The sequence below is a fragment of the Eptesicus fuscus genome, chromosome 6 (genome assembly GCF_027574615.1).
Source record: "Eptesicus fuscus isolate TK198812 chromosome 6, DD_ASM_mEF_20220401, whole genome shotgun sequence".
NCBI classification, from domain to species: domain Eukaryota; kingdom Metazoa; phylum Chordata; class Mammalia; order Chiroptera; family Vespertilionidae; genus Eptesicus; species Eptesicus fuscus.
Window position 1 is genome coordinate 66,417,107 of NC_072478.1, and position 17,822 is coordinate 66,434,928.

Here is a 17,822-nt window from a genome sequence, read left to right on the forward strand (position 1 = left end):
TATCATGAATACAAATTTACGGGAGAAAAAAATACTACTTTGTAAGGACAATGTAGAAATGATGTGGGGATTCTGTTCTCTTTTGATTGAGACTAGACATGAGAAACATGCAAACAAAGAAATTGTTCTAAAATGATTATTAAATGGTAATCCATAATGGTGATATTTGATGTATAATTCAGGGTGTACTTATGCTGGTGACATAAATTCCAGTGACTATTATAAACTGTAATTTTGTAAATATATGTGTATATGAATGTGTGTGTATTTATTTCTTAACTAGATACCCAATGCACGAAGATTCGTGCAAGAATGGGCCTTCCTTCCCCTGGCTGCCAGCTTATGGAGGGTGAGTAGTCCAGGCCCAGGAGAGCTGATGATATAGTTCCAGTCAAGTCCAAAGGCCTGAGTATCAGCAGAGTTGATGGTGTAAGTTCTAGTCAGAGTCTGAGTTCAAAGGCAAGACGAGTGTCCCAACTCCAATCAGCTGGAGAGATTCTTTTTGACTCAGCCTTTTATTCTACTCAGGCCTTTAATGGGGAGGGCAATCTGCTTTTCTCACTGCACTCATTCAAATGTTAATCTCATCCAGAAACACCCTCATAGACACACCCAGAATAATGTTTAACTAAATATGCTACTTGAGCACCTGGACACCTGACAACCTGAATATGAGAAAAATATATATATACTTCTTATATTTTCCTCTGGAAATATGTAATGAACAAAAAAGTGGCTATGTTTGTGCTACATTCAGTATTAACTACCATCTAAAGAATCTCTTTTTAACTTTTAGAAACTTAAACCTTAATGCTGAAAGGTTTTTCAATTCAAATTTAGGAAGAAGTTTAAGACCAAAGAGAGAGAGAAAAGGAATGGGTGAACTTGGTTGAGTACTGGGAAAGAATTGATACAGAACAGAGGGTGCTGGTCCATCTTTCCCACTCTGAAGTTGGGTTTAATCATGTGACTTGCTTTGTCCAACAAAATTTGGTTGAGTTACAAGCCTTGGCTTCAAGATGCCTCAGGTGTTTCTGTTTTTTTCTTAGCACCTCTGTGATCACAGGAACAGGACATGGTGAGGCAAGCTCCGAGATGGCTATGGAGCAGGGCAGTTTCTCCCCAGAAGTGCAGCTTTACTCTGCAGATCTTTAGCTGAGCTCAGATCCAGAGGCATAACTGATCTTCAAAGCCACTGAGTTTTAAGGTGGCTCCTTATGCAATAAGAGTTCACTGCTAGAGGGTATAAGTTCCTTCAGAACAAGAGCATGTTTTGCTCATATTCAGGTTATCAGGTATCCAAGTGATCAAGTAACATATTTTGTGAAAAATTTAATAACTCCAGAAAATTATAAGAATAATATGTAGAATTAACAAGCATTAATTGTTTTCATTTTTTTCTTCCAGTTTTATTATTAAATAATGCCCCTTTGTTTTTCTTCCAGAGTAAACTACTATTGTGAATTTAGAATGTGTCTTATGACTCATGTTTTTATATTTTAAACTCTTTTTATGAATCTGTAAATAATATAGTTGTTTTTAAAAATTCATTCATTTTATTGGTTATGTAATATTTATTTGTATAACTAATTTATTTATCCATTTCCCTTTGGATGAATATTTAGGGTGTTTCTAGAGTTATGTAAAACCAAACAAGGCTACAGTGACTATTCTTTACTTGTCAGGAAAAGACTGTTGGTTGGGACATACCTGTCGGAGTTTCTCTCGTGTAAGTATCTGATTAGAATTGCTGGGTCATAGGGCATTTCCATTGTCAACTATATTAGGCAGTGCAAGACTGCTCTCCAAAGTGGTTGTACACAGCCACCTGAATATATAAGATGGTTGATGACCCCACATCCTTGCCAAATATTGATAGACTTTATAATTTTTGCTAATACAGTGAGTCTGAAATAATATATGGTTTATTTTATATTATTTCTGATTATTAGTAAAGGCAAGCAACTTTCCAGATAAATATTTGCTAGATATATTTGGGCTCTTCCATTAATTTGCTCATTTCTCATTTGGGTGGTTTGCCCTTTTCTTTTTGCTTTCTTGGAATTCTTTATGTGTTCTGGATACTCTTTGTTTGCTACACGTATTGCAAATATTTTCTCCTTGTCACTGTCTTCTCTTATAATTTTGTAATCTTGTCTTTGGTAGGCAGCCTCTGGCATGACTCCCAATGGTCCCTACCTCCTATTATTCATGACCTTTGTAGTTTTTCCCCCTTGAGTATGGGCTGGAGTTATTGGTTCACTTCTAATAAATGGACCATAGAAAAAGGGATGGGATATCACTTCAGGAGTGGATTATAAACAACTGTGACTCCCATGTCAAGAGTAGTCCTATGCAGGGACCCCTATGGTGAGGAACTGAAGCCTTTTGCCAAACATCCGTGTGAATGAACTTAGAATTAGAAGCACATCTCCAGTTCCAGTTGAGTCTTCAGAGACTATAGCCTGGCCAGCACCCTGACTTTAAACTTATGAGATTGCCTGAGCCAGCATCACGGAACTAAGCCATCTGTGATTCCTGATCCTGAGAAACTGTGTGAGATAATAAATGTTTGTGGTTTAACCTGCAAAGTTTGGGGGATAATTTGTTGAACAGCAATGGATAACTAATACAATATTTTTGCTCATAGGAATTTTAAATTTTGGTGTAATGAAAGAAATCAGTATTTATTTTATGAACTTTTTTCAGGTAAATAAATTTTAGCCTGAAATTTATGAAGATATTTGTCTGTATTTTCTTTGAAATTTTTTTCTTATGGATTTTTTTGTTATGTTGCGCTTTCAAATTGATTATGGTATAACAAGGTTTTATATTTTTTTCAGATAATGTTGTTGAGTTGTCAACAACAATGTTGACTTTTAAGAAATTAAATTTGAATGCTTCTTGATAGAATCTCTTGGGGTTTCTATGTAAACAAAGGTAATCAGCACATAATGACTATTTCAGATCCCTTTAATATATTTAAAAAAAAATCAGCTCTACTGAGATATGATTTATATTATAAACTTTAATTTTAAAGTTTTGATGAGTACAGTATCTGATCATTACTATCATCATGATATAGGCTATTTACATAACCCCCCAAAAGTCTTTATTCTCTTTTTGCAAGTAATTGCTTCTCCCTGCCCTTGGCTCCTGGAACCACTGATCTAGCTTTTAACACTATAGATTTAACTTTTCTAAAATTTCATATAAGTGAATATACAATATGTGGTCTTTTCTGTCTGACTTTGTCACTTAGCATAGTGTTTTCAGATTCCCCTGTTACTGAGTTTATCAGTACATGGTTTCTTTTTATTGCTGATTAATATTCCATTTTATGGGCATACTGCAATCTTTTTATCCACAGAAGATTGACATTTGAATTATTTCCAGTTGGTGGTTATTATGAGTAAATAATCTATAATAATTCAAATCCAAGTCTTTATGTGAACATACATTTTCCTGTCTCTTGAGTAAATACCTAGGAGTAGAATTTCTGGGTCAAGTGGTAAGTGTATGTTTAACTTTATAAGATACTGCCAAACAGTTTTCCAAAATGGTTGTATATTTTGCATCTCTACCAGCACTTTGAGTTCCAGGTGTTCCACATCCTTGCCAAACTTTGGTTTTGTCAGTTGTTTGAATTTTATCCACTCTTAATGGGTGTATCGTAGTATCTCATTGTGGTTTTATTTGCATTTCCCTAATGACTAATGATGAGTGTCTTTTCATGGTTTATTTGCCATGTGTTTATTTTCTTTGGTACGTTGCCTATTTAAATCTATTACTCATTAAAAAATTGTGTTGTTTGTATTCATAAAATTGAGTTGAAAGCGGCATTTATATTTTATATTTACAAGTCTAGTTAAATGTATACTTTGCAGATAGCTTCTCCCAGCTTGTGGCTTGCTTTTTCATTTTTGAAAGCAGTGCCTTAATAGTGTCTATAAAAGAGCGAGACATTTAATTTTGGTATAGTCCAATTTATCAATCTTACATAATTTGTGCTTTTTGTGTCTTATATAAGAAATCTTTGACTAACCCAAAGTTATTGAGATTTCCCTGTTTCTTCTGGAAGTTTCATAATTTCAGTTACACTTAAGTTATTTTCATTTCAAGTTAATTTTTTGTAAATAGTGGGTACTATGGCTCAAAGTGCTTTTTTGTTGTTGTTGTTGTTGTTTGTTTTTTTTGCATAAAGGTACTTGTGCCAGTACCATTTGTTGAAAAGACTCATTTTTCCTTTGAATTGCCTTGGCATTTGTCAAAAATCAATTAACCATGGAAGTGTGGGTCTATTTCAGGACTCCCTATTCTGCTCCGTTGATATGAGACCAAGTATGTGTTTTTAAACTGTCAAAATATAAAAAGAAAATTATGGAGGTCCCTTTAAGTCTCTCCTTCCATACTTATAAAAATATTTTTCTTTTTAATCTTTCTGGAAATTATATTTGTCTACAATGTGATGTGAGGCTCTTAAAATTTTACTTATATGCAATTTTTATTTTCAATGTATTGATTTCTTTTAACTTTGATTTCAGATGTCACCCTAACCAAACATTTAAATTTATATCTGTATCTATCACACGTCATAGCACACACACTGAATAAGTGTATTTCTGTTTCTAGGCTATCAGTTTTGTTCTGTTGCTCTCATTTTCTCTTTCTGCTCCAATATCATCCTGTTTTTATGTAAATCACTGTAGTCCTGATTTATGGTAGAGCAAATCTTGTAAAAATATTCCCTTTTTCAAAAAAATGTTTGGTTATTACTTCACATTTACTCTTCCAACTAATCTTTCTACATCTTGAAAAAATATATTGCTCCATAATTTTGTTCCTCAGTAGAGGATTGCTAACACTTTCCTTTTGATTGAATTTTTCAGCTTATGCACATTGAGAGAAAGCGACTCCACAGGCTATAAAGGAATCAGGCAGAAGAGGTTTGGGCATGCCTTCACAGTGTAAATAAATCCGTCTACAGATGTGGTTCTGAAATAATGCATTTAAAGTATAATACACTGTAACTCGGTGTCCTATGGCCCCTAGGCATCCAAAGAACTGTAACTCAAGAGTGCCTTTCAATGCAAAGGGCAGAAGGGTTTAATAAAGACCAGAAGTCTAGAACCGCTTGATTTCTTACATCTCCTACCACATGATTTATAAATATCATGTAAAGTATTTAAAACCAGAAGATATTTCATATCTAACCAGCATTTCCTGATCAACTTTTGAATTTGGGGCTTTAAACATCAGTAGGTGCAAATTGATCTTCATTAGTTCTTTTTCATCATTCTTCAAAGATAGGTCTGAAAATCAATAGGAATTTTGAGTGGTTCACTGAGTCTTAAATGCTGTGCTATCTCTAATAACAGTGGTTTTTTTGACTTGAAATTCCATGGTGTACATCCTTTGTCAGTATGGATGCCCACCATCATACACTGATCACCATGACGTACCTTCTGAGGCTGTTGACCTTCAGAGAAGGGGTCGATTGTGCTGCACTCAAAGGCAGGAGGGAGGCAGGAAGCTGAAGTAAATGAGTTAGATAGAGCCTTGTAGGCAAGACTTGCTCATTAACTGAGAGTGGAAGCCGTGGGAGGGTTCTGAGCAGCGGGGTCATGTGATCCACCTGACATGACCAAAGGATCCCTCTGGCTGCTGTGTGGAGAAAGTCTTCAAGGGGAATCAAGAGTTGAAGTAAGTAAACTAGTAGCAGGCTATTTTAATAGGTTAGGAGAAGAGATGGCACCTTGGTCCAGAACAGTAGCTGTGGAGGTGGTAAAAGTGTTCAGATTTTGTATATATTTCAAAGGTAGAGATAAAAGGGTTTTTTTTTTTTTTTAAGATAGGTTTAAGAGAAAGAGGAATGTCAGGAATATAGGGAGGTGCTATATCCCATTTGGGGGAAGGTGTTAACGAATTCAAATAATCAACTTGCCATTTATTGGGATGAGGAAAACATTCATACTAGTGTATTTGTGGTGTTGGATAAGGAAAGTAAAAGTTTGGTTTTGGATACACACATTATAATTTAGATGCTTATTAGATATCACAGGAGATATTAAGAAGAAAATGGGATGAGTCTGGAGTTCAGGGGAGAGGCCTGGACTGGAGGTCATTCACATAGAGACAGACTTTAAAGCTAAGGAGCTAGATGAGATCACCTAAGAAATCAGAAGAAGTCCAAGTACTGTGTGTGTGTACCTTTATCAACTAAACAATTGTACAAAACCAAATACTATGTAATAAAATGAAACAAAATGGTCCATATTGGGCCTGTATAAAAATTGATTAATTACTGCTATTATCTGTATTCAAGACACCATCTTGTAAAATTTAGCCTATGAAGCAATTTTAGAATTACAGAATTTAGATTGGGAATGACTTTGGAGATCATTGTTTTATAGGTAAGGAAATTAAAGCCCAGGCAGATCTTTTTTTCTCAAAGTCACATTGTAGAACACTTTGTACAATAGTATTTCTCCTTTATGCTTTTAATCTTTATTGGGGATTTTAACATTTGAGGATATATGTGATTTGGATGCAACAGAGATAAGAATAGTTTGAAAGCAAAATATAAATATGTTGCTAAATTCTTTCAGCCCCATTTTATATGGAGCCAGTCTTTAAGAGTTAGTCATCTGGAATTCATTCTAGAATTCGATCCATTACCAGCTCCTGCAACTGGGTTACTATCCAATCTCCTCATTTGTTGGCCTTTATTACCTCCCAGATATGTCAGCAATTGCATTAATTTTCCATTAAAAAGAAAACTGCATACCTATGATAGTAAATGTATTTTGTTCACTGTATTAGGAAGAGAAACTAAGATGTATAATGGATATCAATATCTAGTTATATTTGACAATGCAACATTACTTTAGAAAAATCTATACATAGAACAGGATGGATCTTTGGGCAACAAATGTACTAAGGAAAATTAAGTCTGAAATTGATGGTCGCAAACTCTTCAACTTGGTTACTAAAGAAAAGAAACATATTTTCTTACTGCTTATTCTACTATTCTCTGGGGGTGGTGGTGGGGAGACATATTTCTTCCAGCTTCCGCTCTGTTCATTTATTTCTCTGGGAAAGCCCACTCTTCATGGTCCCTCCATTGGCTGTGGTTATTATAGTGCTTGTTGGATGCAAGCATTTTTTTTCTCTCCACATGGCAAACAAATGGTTCCAAGGGCTTGATTAGGGGGTACCATGATGGAAGAGCATACCAGAAGATGTGTATTTGGGGGTGATCTTTTATCCCCTTTCTCTGTGTCTGTCGTACAAATTAAAGTAGGTGGAATCCCTAGGGTAAGAATGTGATCAGTTAAACCCATGAAATAAAGTTTCATATTATCAATTTACGTGCTATCCTACATTTTTTGGACATTCTGTAAGTGTGAGATTATTATTCAGTGGCCGGGCCAGAAAACCCAGGCAATCATCCCTTTGGTGAGTCCCTGAGGAGTGGGGCAGCCACATTGAGCAGCCAGAGTTGGCAGAATCCTAGGCTTGGTTCTTATTTGACAGACATTAAACAGAAGGGTATTAGCATGGATTGTAGAGAAAATCATGTCACCCCCCCAAAAAAATATTAAATATAATAGATTTACTGACCACATTTCTTTTTTCTTTCTTTCTTTCTTTCTTTTTTTTTTTTTTTTTACTAATGTTGACTTTCTTGACTTCTGAGTGAAATATAAAAAATCCTGATGTTAGGAAGTTAGAACAACATTTGGAGAGAAATGTTAGGGGCAGGAGAGCAAAGAGAACAAAATGTTTGGTAACATTCATGGCAACTTTTATAAGTACATTTAAATAAAATAAATAAATAGAAGCATATCCTACTACTCTTACACAGACACATAATTTCAAACCACCTCTACTTGAGAAAAACATTGCTGAAGTTGGAGTAGATAGAGGGTGATATTGCCAAAAAATGTGCTTCATAGCGCCAATGATTTTGAGTTATAAGTACCCAAAAAAGGATTTTGAGTATTTTCTTGAGTTAGAGAATTACCTTTATCCTTTTTGCATTCTTATTATACTTGAACATGTTGATTATAGGGCCTAAGCTATACTGTTTTGTGGTACCATGAGGATAGGAGCAGTGTGCCTCGAAAAGAGTAAATTATTATTTCATGTATGGTCACCTACCTCAAAATATCAAGGACATTGCTCTGTAGCATGTAGGCTTTGAGTTTGAAAACTTCAAGGAGCTCTTTGAGTTCACTGTCTTCATGTCTTGGTTGAATTCAATGGGCTGTCCTTTGAAGGTGCTGAGTGGGCAGCTGGAACTTTAATGTATTGTTATGTCTACAGGCAGTCCTTGGGTTTCCTTGGAGCTCTGTTCCTATGGCACGACGTCACGCAATTTTCGCCTTCAGTCGGAACCCACCTACATAAGCACCTACGGCACTCACATGGAGCACATACACAGCAGTAATGAAGTGAAACAGTAAAACAAATTTAAAAGAAAGATAACAATTCCTGACCTTTACTTGTGGTAAATAAATAATAAAAAACATAAAGCACATATGTACATACATCGAAATGACGGAACTTTTTTTTTTTTTAATAAATACTGTAAATGAGAGATGGTGACGTAACCACAAAACGACATACGTCGAGTCCGACGTAACCCGAGGACTGCCTGTATAATGAAGCTTTCCTCTTTTTGTGGAAATGACCACTTTACAGCTCTTGCTCCAAAGTAACCACTATGTAATACACATGATACATCAAGGATGGTGCAGCACAGCAAGTTGTTAAAAGTTCCAGTATGGCCCACCTGGTGTGGCTCAGTGGTTGGTCAGGCCATGAACCTTGATTCCTGGTCTGGGCACATGCCCAGGTTTCAGGCTCGATCCCCAGTAGGGGGCATGCAGAAGGCAGCTGATCGATTGCTGTTTCTGTCTCCCCCCTCTCTCTTCTTCTCTCTCTAAAAAATTAAAAAAATGAATGAAAACATATATTTTTTGAAAAGCTCTAGTATGTTGAGAAGAGCTTAAGGGTATTCATACAGTATTTCCTCAGGAGATGCAAAAATCTTTAATTTGTATGAGCTAGAACTTTTTATTTCTCTGAAAGAAATCAGCATGTAGGAAAGGATATGCCTTATATGGGAAATCAAAACTATCCAAATTATCTGAACTGTAACAGGATATATTACTATCTTGGAAGGACTTCTTTATTATTGGTGTTATTGGCTAGCACAGTGGTCGGCAAACTGCCGCCCGTGAGCCACATGCGGCTCTTTGGCCCCTTGAGTGTGGCTCTTCCACAAAATACCACGTGCAGGCGTGCACGTACAGTGTGATTGAAACTTCGTGGCCCATGCGCAGAAGTCGGTTTTCGGCTCTCAAAAGAAATTTCAGTCGTTGTACTGTTGATATTTGGCTCTGTTGACTAATGAGTTTGCCGACCACTGGGCTAGCAGAACCTATTTTCAGATAGAAACAACTATTTCCACGATGGAGCAAACATAAGAAGCTGCTTCATTTGTTTTGTTAACAATTTGAACCAATCTATTTCTTTTAATGGTAAAAACCCAAAATTTTGTTTTCTCAAAAAATTTTTTGTCATGCCACTTACATTGAGGATTTTTAGGATGATTACCACAAAGGAAAATGATTTCAAAATTTATTTTAGTAACTGTGAGGCCCAAATGAGAGAAGAAAAAAAAAATCAACTTCTGCATTTTTGTTTCAGTGGGAAGTGGGGAGTTCTATTCATAAGCATATCGACAAATGTATTCTGTTAAAGAATACAGCTGTGGGGATGTTGTGCCCATGTCTTGTGCAGCATTGAGTCTGAACAGATTGAATCTGAAAGTTATGGAGACGAGGTCAAATCAAATTTCAATGGTAGATCATTAGAGTTCTGCTCATAAATTTAACCAGGAATGGAGGAGGTGGGAGTCAAGTTAGATTTCTCTGCTCACAGCTTTTTATTTCAGGTATGTATTGCATAATATAACTGCATCTCTATAAAATTAGGGAGACTAGAAAATCTTTGAAGATTTAGATTTAAGATGCTATCATTCCATGACTCTTTAACCTTTGAATGAATTTGAGAAATAAAACAACTGGGAAACAGATTGCACTATTGTCACTTTACACTTGTAGAATGTTAGAGCTTGAAGTGATTTTTATATCTGACATTTCCTTTTTGGCCCAGGGTGTGTTGCTGTCTAAATGACCTTGAACTCATGGGTTTTATACCCTTTTGATAAAATTGTGTATCAGTGGAGTCTTCACAGCTATTCTTGGCAACACACCCTAGTGCCTCATAAATCTTAAGGTAAAAAGGTCTTCCAATATGTTCAAAGGCCAAGTTAAGTGCCTTTGAACATATTGCCATTATCTACACTTTTTGGAAGCTCCAAAGCCCTTTTGAAAAAATATAGACAATCTTTTTTTTTTTAAATCCTCATACATATTCTAGTAAGACACATAATTCACTTTATAGCATTAAAATGTATTGTTGAGCTTCTGAATCTAAACACCTTATACTAATTTATTAATTGACTGAAAGTTATATTCACTCTATTTTGTTTTTGAAACTTTTAGTGTTCTTTCTTGATCTCTTTTTAAACCTAGGTGGGAAGTTGTCAGTTCAGAACTAAGGCAGCTTTTAAAAACGGATAGACTAATAAAGATCATGAGAAGAAATTCATTCGCACTTAACGGTTGAAGGCCTGTGGGGTTCCGCGGGTCCGCATGAGCCTAGTTTACATTGGTCAGCGTTACAAATACAGATGTTTACTGTAAAATCCAGGGCAATACTTTGGATGGGCTTGTTAGGTGACATCTTGAGAACCTGTGAGCCTGCACTGAGCAGCGGCGGGCAGCTTTCCCTGTGAAATGCCTGTTTCCACGTCGCACATTACTTCTGTCGCCTGCCTTGCTGGACTATGGGGTTGCTTCTCACACCATTTTCTCATTTTCTTCATGATAATGAGCAACATATGGCAAACGTCAGTCCCCCTCCCTCGAGTTTCAGTGTTTCAGTGCAGCTGAGGTGACTTGCTAGATTTTCTTGTTTGTCTGTCTTCCTTGTAGCCACATTTAGGTTTTTCTTACTGCTTTACAAATAGAAAAGAAGCAGCAGTGGGTACCAGCATTGGCGCCCACAGTTCACGTGTTGGGCTGGTGACCTCGTGTTGAGCAGTTTTCACTCCCTTCTTCCCTGATTCCGTGCAGGGGAGGGAATTTGAGCAAGAGCCAAGACATGTGGCAGCCCTTAAGTTTCTTCCAAACTTTATGAGCTCAGAATCTAATGTGGAGTCCACCCTTCTATCACTGGCCTTGACATCATAGAATTTATACTACCACTCTGCCCTTGAAACTTGGAAATTGCCTATTATCCAGGTCATTGGAGGAGTTTGCTTATTGATTCTGAAGCTGTTATTTGGTAACAATTCAAAGTGTAAAGTAGAGACCCCACCTCCCAAATCCTGCCTTGTGCGCTCTCTCCTACGCAGCGGGGTGTAATTTTGCTTGGGTATACGCAAGCACCTTTTCCCAGCATGCCTCTTCTGAGCATGCCTTTCCTGGTGCCAGACACTGTTATGCTCTATCAATTTAATATTTGCAAGCCTTTAGTTGTGTGGCTGTGCCAGGTATGGCTAATTTTTCTGTTCATCTAAAAAATAGCTTCATGTTATTATGAATAGAATGCACATTTGGAGATGGAAACACACTGTTCATTAGGTATACCAGTACAAACTATTGGCCTCCGGCCATGCTTCTCTAATGGTGTAATTTCCATACCCCCGGGGATATGGTTATGTATCCTCTCTTTATTTTGAAGGCTGTAATTGTAAACACATGTCGTTGACTGGATACCTTATATCAATAGCCTTCATCCACTCTGCCAGAGGACGTGCACAGCGCAATGCAACATCAAAGGAAACCCAATGAAATGTTGGTTTATTATTGGAGATATATTTGGGCTAAGTTCATACTAGTGTTTTGCTAGATTTGAAAATCAAACCTTAGGCTAAGATGGAGGGATTTTAGGGGACCAAAGTTAGTACCAAATAGATGAGATAAAAAATTATACACTTAAAAGAGCCCATTGTAGTCATCTGCATGGCAAAACCTCCGACTCTAACATACATAAGCCAGAGTCTGTTATCAGTCACATCTATTTAGTTTATTTACATTAAATTTCCAAGATCTGTCCATACTAATTTGTGAATTTTCAGGGGGAAAGTTCCTCTGGTTTTTCTATTTACTTTCATTTAGAGGGTATCATTTGCAAACTTAGGGCCTTGTTATGTTCAATAAAAGCTAGTTACAAGTAAACAAACAAACATCAGATTCCCTAGTGGTCACTCGGCTTGGAGCGTGAGTTTTAATAGTTTATTGATGATTGATCACTCTGGATATTGTTACAATCCTTTTTCATGTAGAAATGTAGTCCTAAACAAACCCTTACTAAATTATTTTCTTAAAAGGGAAAAAAATCTATTAATAGTGAGTAGTAAAATCTGAAATGTATGTTTTGCATTTACATAAAAATAAATTATTCTACTTTCTCGTTTTTACATTATAAATTCTTATATTAGTTAATGAGACAGTGCCAAAGCAATTAAAAAATTTAAATATATTTTTTTCTGAATGTAAATAGTTCTCATCATAAAACCTAAAGAACTTATGTTTTTTGGGGGCTGTATTTATTTTTATGCAATGCTCTCAGAGAATTCGAGCAAATGTGCCATACGCTATGGAAGTCCTGTCTCTAATGTTAGTGCTTCATGCTGTAGGGAGGTGCCGTGGGAACCTTTCGAACAGCAATGTGGAAGTTAGAGTTTAATGGCATGCTGACACTCATGTGGAAGAAGGTGGGTGGGGTGCCTTCCTGATCCGTGCCAGAACAGCAGATGTCCTGAGCCTTTGTTCATGGGACACATTTGTGTCAGCTGGCCATACTACGCGCTTCAGAGGAAGCTGAGTCCTTATTCCCCCACCCCCACCCCAGGGCCCGCACATATGATTTAAGAAAGGTCTCTTTTAACCAAGAGAAAGGCTTTCCCCCTCTCTCCCCCCCAATATGGAAATGACTTCAGAATGACTGACATTCACCAATGAAGATACTATATTCTCCCAAAGACTTAATGCGTTTTTTTCACTAGTATGAAATCAGGCTGAGTAACAAAAGCTGTAAGGATTTAATCACGTTGTGGCTAGAAGAGAACACGCACACATAATTTAGTTATAATAGAGAACAAATACAGTCGGTCCTTTGTACCCACAGGTTCCATATTGGATTTAACCAAACACGAGTACAAATATTAGAAAAGTAGTTACGTTGTTGCTGATGTGAACTGTGTAGTCAGGCTTACTAGAAGTTGGGTGTTTGGGTCAGTACTGAACGTGTACAGACCTTTTTATCCCTTGTCATTATTCCCTAAACAATACTATATTACAACTATTTATATAGCATTGAAATTGTATTAGGTATTATGAGTAACCTAGAGATGATTTAAAGTGTACAGGAGGATGTGTGTAGATTATATGCAAATACTGCACCATTTTATATGAGCATCCTTGGGTTTTTGTATTCATAGGGGTCCTAGAATCTATCCCCCATGGATACCAAGGCACAAGTGTATTTTAAAAATCCAAGTGTTTCTCAGGGAAATTTAAGGGGATTCACAAGATGATTAGTTTTGATGCACTAATACACCGAATGAAACTCACCCTTTTTTGTATCAGTGTTTTCTTACTTTTTTCATGTTATGGAACCCACATAAAAGAATACTATATCACCCTGGCTGGTGTTGCTCAGTGGTGAGAGCATTGGCCTTCAAACCAAAGGGTCTCGGGTTTGATTCCAGTCAAGGGCAGGTACCTGGGTTGTAGGTTCTTCAATCCAGTTGGGGCCAGTGTGGGAGGCAACCGATTGATGTGGCTCTCTCACATGGATGTTTCTCTCTTTCTTTCCACCGCCCACCTGGCCTCTAAAAAGAATCAATGGAAGAAATATCCTCCAGTGAGGATTAAAAAAAAAGAATACTCTATGCCACAGTAAACAAAGAAACAAAGTCTGGAGTGGATTGCTGCCTGCTTGCCCTAGACTAGAGAGGACTGGTATCTGAGTGCTTAGACACATTTCTTTATTTCCTTATTGTAACTAATTTCAGACAATCAGCAGGAAATACTGATACACTTTTTATTCTTGAATTCCCCCCTAATTTCAAGCAGTATAAAATTAGGCAAATTATTTTCAATTTCAGATATTTTTTTCCAATTAACAGGAGTTCTGTTGGTTTAAAAACAAATACAGCTTATTTTTTAAAAACCAAGTCTAACTGTGCTCTGGTGAGCCCTCAGTGCCTAGCAGAATACCAGTGGCCTGATTAGTATTCACACTATAGAAACTGATGTTGAAAATAGCACAAGTAACCCAAAGGTTGGAAATAAAAATAATATGCTGAAAAATTTGCAGTAATTCAGCTTTATTTGCTCCAATTTTAATCAGTGCTCTATTGTTTGCTATTTTGAATCATAAACATAAACACTTCATTCTCAGCTAAGGTTCAAAGCTAGGTGACCTAGAATTGGCATTTATTGTATTAATTCCAATATGTTGGTTCTTACAGATATTTGAAATCCCCCCTTTCATTTTTCTTTTTTCTTTAAACTTTTTTCTTTACCCCTTCACTCCTTCCTGATCTTTCCTTCCTCCCTCTCTGTTTTTCACAGAAAAAGTTTCTAAAAATTTCAGCCAGTCCCTAAACACAAGAGCCAAGGCCTAGCATTTGAGACGGGGTACGTGCAGGAGAGTCGTTATAAATATGGCAGTATTTATGTTTCTCTTCATTTTTTTTGGTCTTTTTATTTCAGAAAGTCAAAAAATATTGAGTTCATTAAGGAAGACTTTCATGTGGTTACCTTCTGTTGTAATAAAAAAATTCATAAAGATGGAAAGCCATCCAGAAATGGAGTTTTATTTAGATTCTGAATCAGGTTAATGTTTTCAGTGTATGTTTTAATTAGCGAGGGTAACCCTTGGCCACAGTTTGGATTCATTGCGTTTCTGTTCTTCAAACGTTTTACATTTAGCAACCTCTAGAAGTTATTATTTGTTTATTTGATTTATAAAATGCACTCATCACCCTGGCCCCTGGGTGTATTTACAATAGTGATGCAAATCTAATTAATACAACATTGCTTGGTTCTCCCCCAGCAAGTGGATTTCCTCACCTCCCTCCTGCAGCCACCACGAATCAGGAGGAGGGCCAACTGGAACAGATGGGTCATGCAACGGGGCTTTAGAGGAGAGATGTAAATGGCTGTTACACTGAGAGAGGAAATGAATTTGTACAAAGTATCTCTCTCTTGCTGGTCAGGTAGAAGAAATTGCCAACAAGCATGTGCTACTTGACCTACACAGTTAAGGTTACGCATCCCTCATTCCTCTGGGAAAGAGCCAGGACAGCAAAAATATAAATTTTAGAATACTTCCTTTACATAGTAGGTGGCCAAGGAACACTGGAATGCAAGTAGCATGAGCGCTACACAGTGTCTTTCCAATGTGGCTTTTTGTTGTATTTTACAGATTTCAAGTCATGGTGAATGCAGGATAATATGATTATTAAATGAACACAACGGGAGTCTTCTTGCTTTGTCTTAAATCCAGATCTATCTAAGGTTTTGATCTGTAACATGAGGACAAAAATAGTACCTAATTCCCTGAATTGTGCGTGGATCCAATGAGATAATATGTACAAAGTGTCTCTAAGAATGTTAGTTTTAGTTTTCCATGGAATTTATAATCAGAGAGTTGCCTGTCTTGGAGGAGGCCTAAGTGACCAGTTTTTGGACCCTATAACTTGCATTAAAAATGGAAGTAATATGCTTCCACCATTGAAATGTTTTCTGTGACTGATGAATACTGATAAAGATTTCTGGAGAAATCTTTAGTAGGATTTTAACGCAGTGTTGACAATGGTTTTAACAAAATGTGAATGTAAAATCTCTGGGCCATATGGTATGGGCAAGTAATGCTGGTTACCCTCATAAGCCATTTGCACCGTCCTCATCCACCCAGTGAAAGAGACATATATAGATGTTTCTCATAAAATGATGATTTGGGGGCTATATAAAAATTTATAGCTAATAATATGAGGAAAACAATTTTATACTTTTTGCCCATATATTTTTATGTATTTAGCCATGGTTCTATTTTTTTCTTGCTTCCATATCAATTACATAGCATAGTTGACCCTTGAACAACTTGGGGGTTGGGGCACTGACAGCCCCTCAAACAGTCAAAAATCCACATGAATTTTGACTCCCACAAAACTTAACTGTTAATAGCCTACTGTTGACCAGAAGTCTTACTAATAAACACTCGATTAACACATATTTTGTATGTTATATATATCATATACTATGTTCTTAGAATAAAACAAGCTAGAGAAAAGAAAATGTTACCAAGAAAATCATAAGGAAGAGAAATCACATTTACAGTATTTATTGAAAAAATCTGCATATAAGTTTACCCACACAGTTCAAAACCGTGTTGTTCAAAGGTCAACTGTATTCCCATATCAGTAACGTCTCTCATTCAAACTCCATGATTTTCTATCTTCTAGTGGTAGGTTTTTATTGGGATTTAAGGATAACTTGTTGCTTTTCCCCTTATGTGAAGTTGAGAATAGTTGATTAGATTATTGTCAGCCCTTTTGACCTCCAAGGGAATTTAGAGGCCTTTTCTGCATTCACCCCAAGAACCACCCAGTTGGTCACATACCACATTCTACAGTTAAGTGGAATGCTTGCTCTGGAGTGACCCAAAAAGCAGCCCCTGCAAGAAAAGGGCGCTCTCTCTTTTCCCACGAGCCTAGGTAACGTAAGGCTGGACGCATCTTCCTTGGCATCTGCCCCTTCCCTCACTCCAGAAGAAAGGTTGGGGTATGTAGTATGGGAAAGCCCACTCTCCATTTTAGGACAAAGTCCTTGTGGCACTTTATACCTTATGAGAGAAGGTCTGCCCTTCCTGCAGATGGAGAGGTTTGAGGTTTGGATCTGGGCTTTGCCTTGAAGGTTGGTTCCTTAGACCCACCTGGGAAATTGGGTTCTTTTGTGAGGTGTGGGCCATCTGAATGAAATTCTAGAATGGGATTTGGGGATCAAAGTGTCTTCTAGTGCTAAAGAGTTCCTTTGGCCTGTCATAATCTTTGAGGATTGTGTTTGTTTGTTTGTTAAGGGGTGGCTGGTAAGGGGCAGAATTGGGGTATACCATAGGCTTAACCAACTACCAACTTTTTTTAAAATTTTTTAAAAAGTATTCTTTTAAATTGATTTCAGAGAGGAAGGGAGAGGGAGAGAGAAAGAGAGAAAACATCAATGATGAGAGAGAATCATTGATTGGCTGTCTCCTGCATGTCCCCCACTGGGATCAAGCCTGCAACCTGGGCATGTGCCCTGACCAGGAATCGAACCATGACCTCCTGGTTCATAGGTAGACACTCAACTACGAAGCCACACTGGCTGAACCTGACTACCACCTTTTAATGTAACCTCCCATATCCTCATCTATCACTGTATTAACAGTGAACCTCAAATCCTACGGAGTGAGGTAGAATTTTTTTTTCCAGGGTCATTATTTGGAAAAATAAGACTAAAATTCACTGGTGATTATTATTTTCTCTTGCTCAATAGTCTGCAGAACATGATTGGTCCCACCCATTTGATTTCCTGTTATCTCCATCTGCGTAGAATAGGGCTCATTACCTACATAAAGGATACTGTGTGTCTGAACTTACAGAAAACAAACCAGTGGGAGGATTTTTATTAAGT

At 37.0% G+C, this 17,822-nt stretch overlaps 1 long non-coding RNA gene across 1 annotated transcript in view; it reads right to left on the reverse strand.

Annotated features, from left to right (window-relative positions):
* LOC114231539 (uncharacterized) overlaps positions 1-8,284 on the reverse strand; it is a 71,421-nt gene extending 63,137 nt beyond the window's left edge. The window contains exon 1 of the long non-coding RNA XR_008556248.1: positions 8,164-8,284. This is a non-coding gene — a long non-coding RNA (uncharacterized LOC114231539). The remainder of the gene's footprint in view (positions 1-8,163) is intronic.
* Between the last annotated feature and the right edge of the window lie 9,538 nt (positions 8,285-17,822).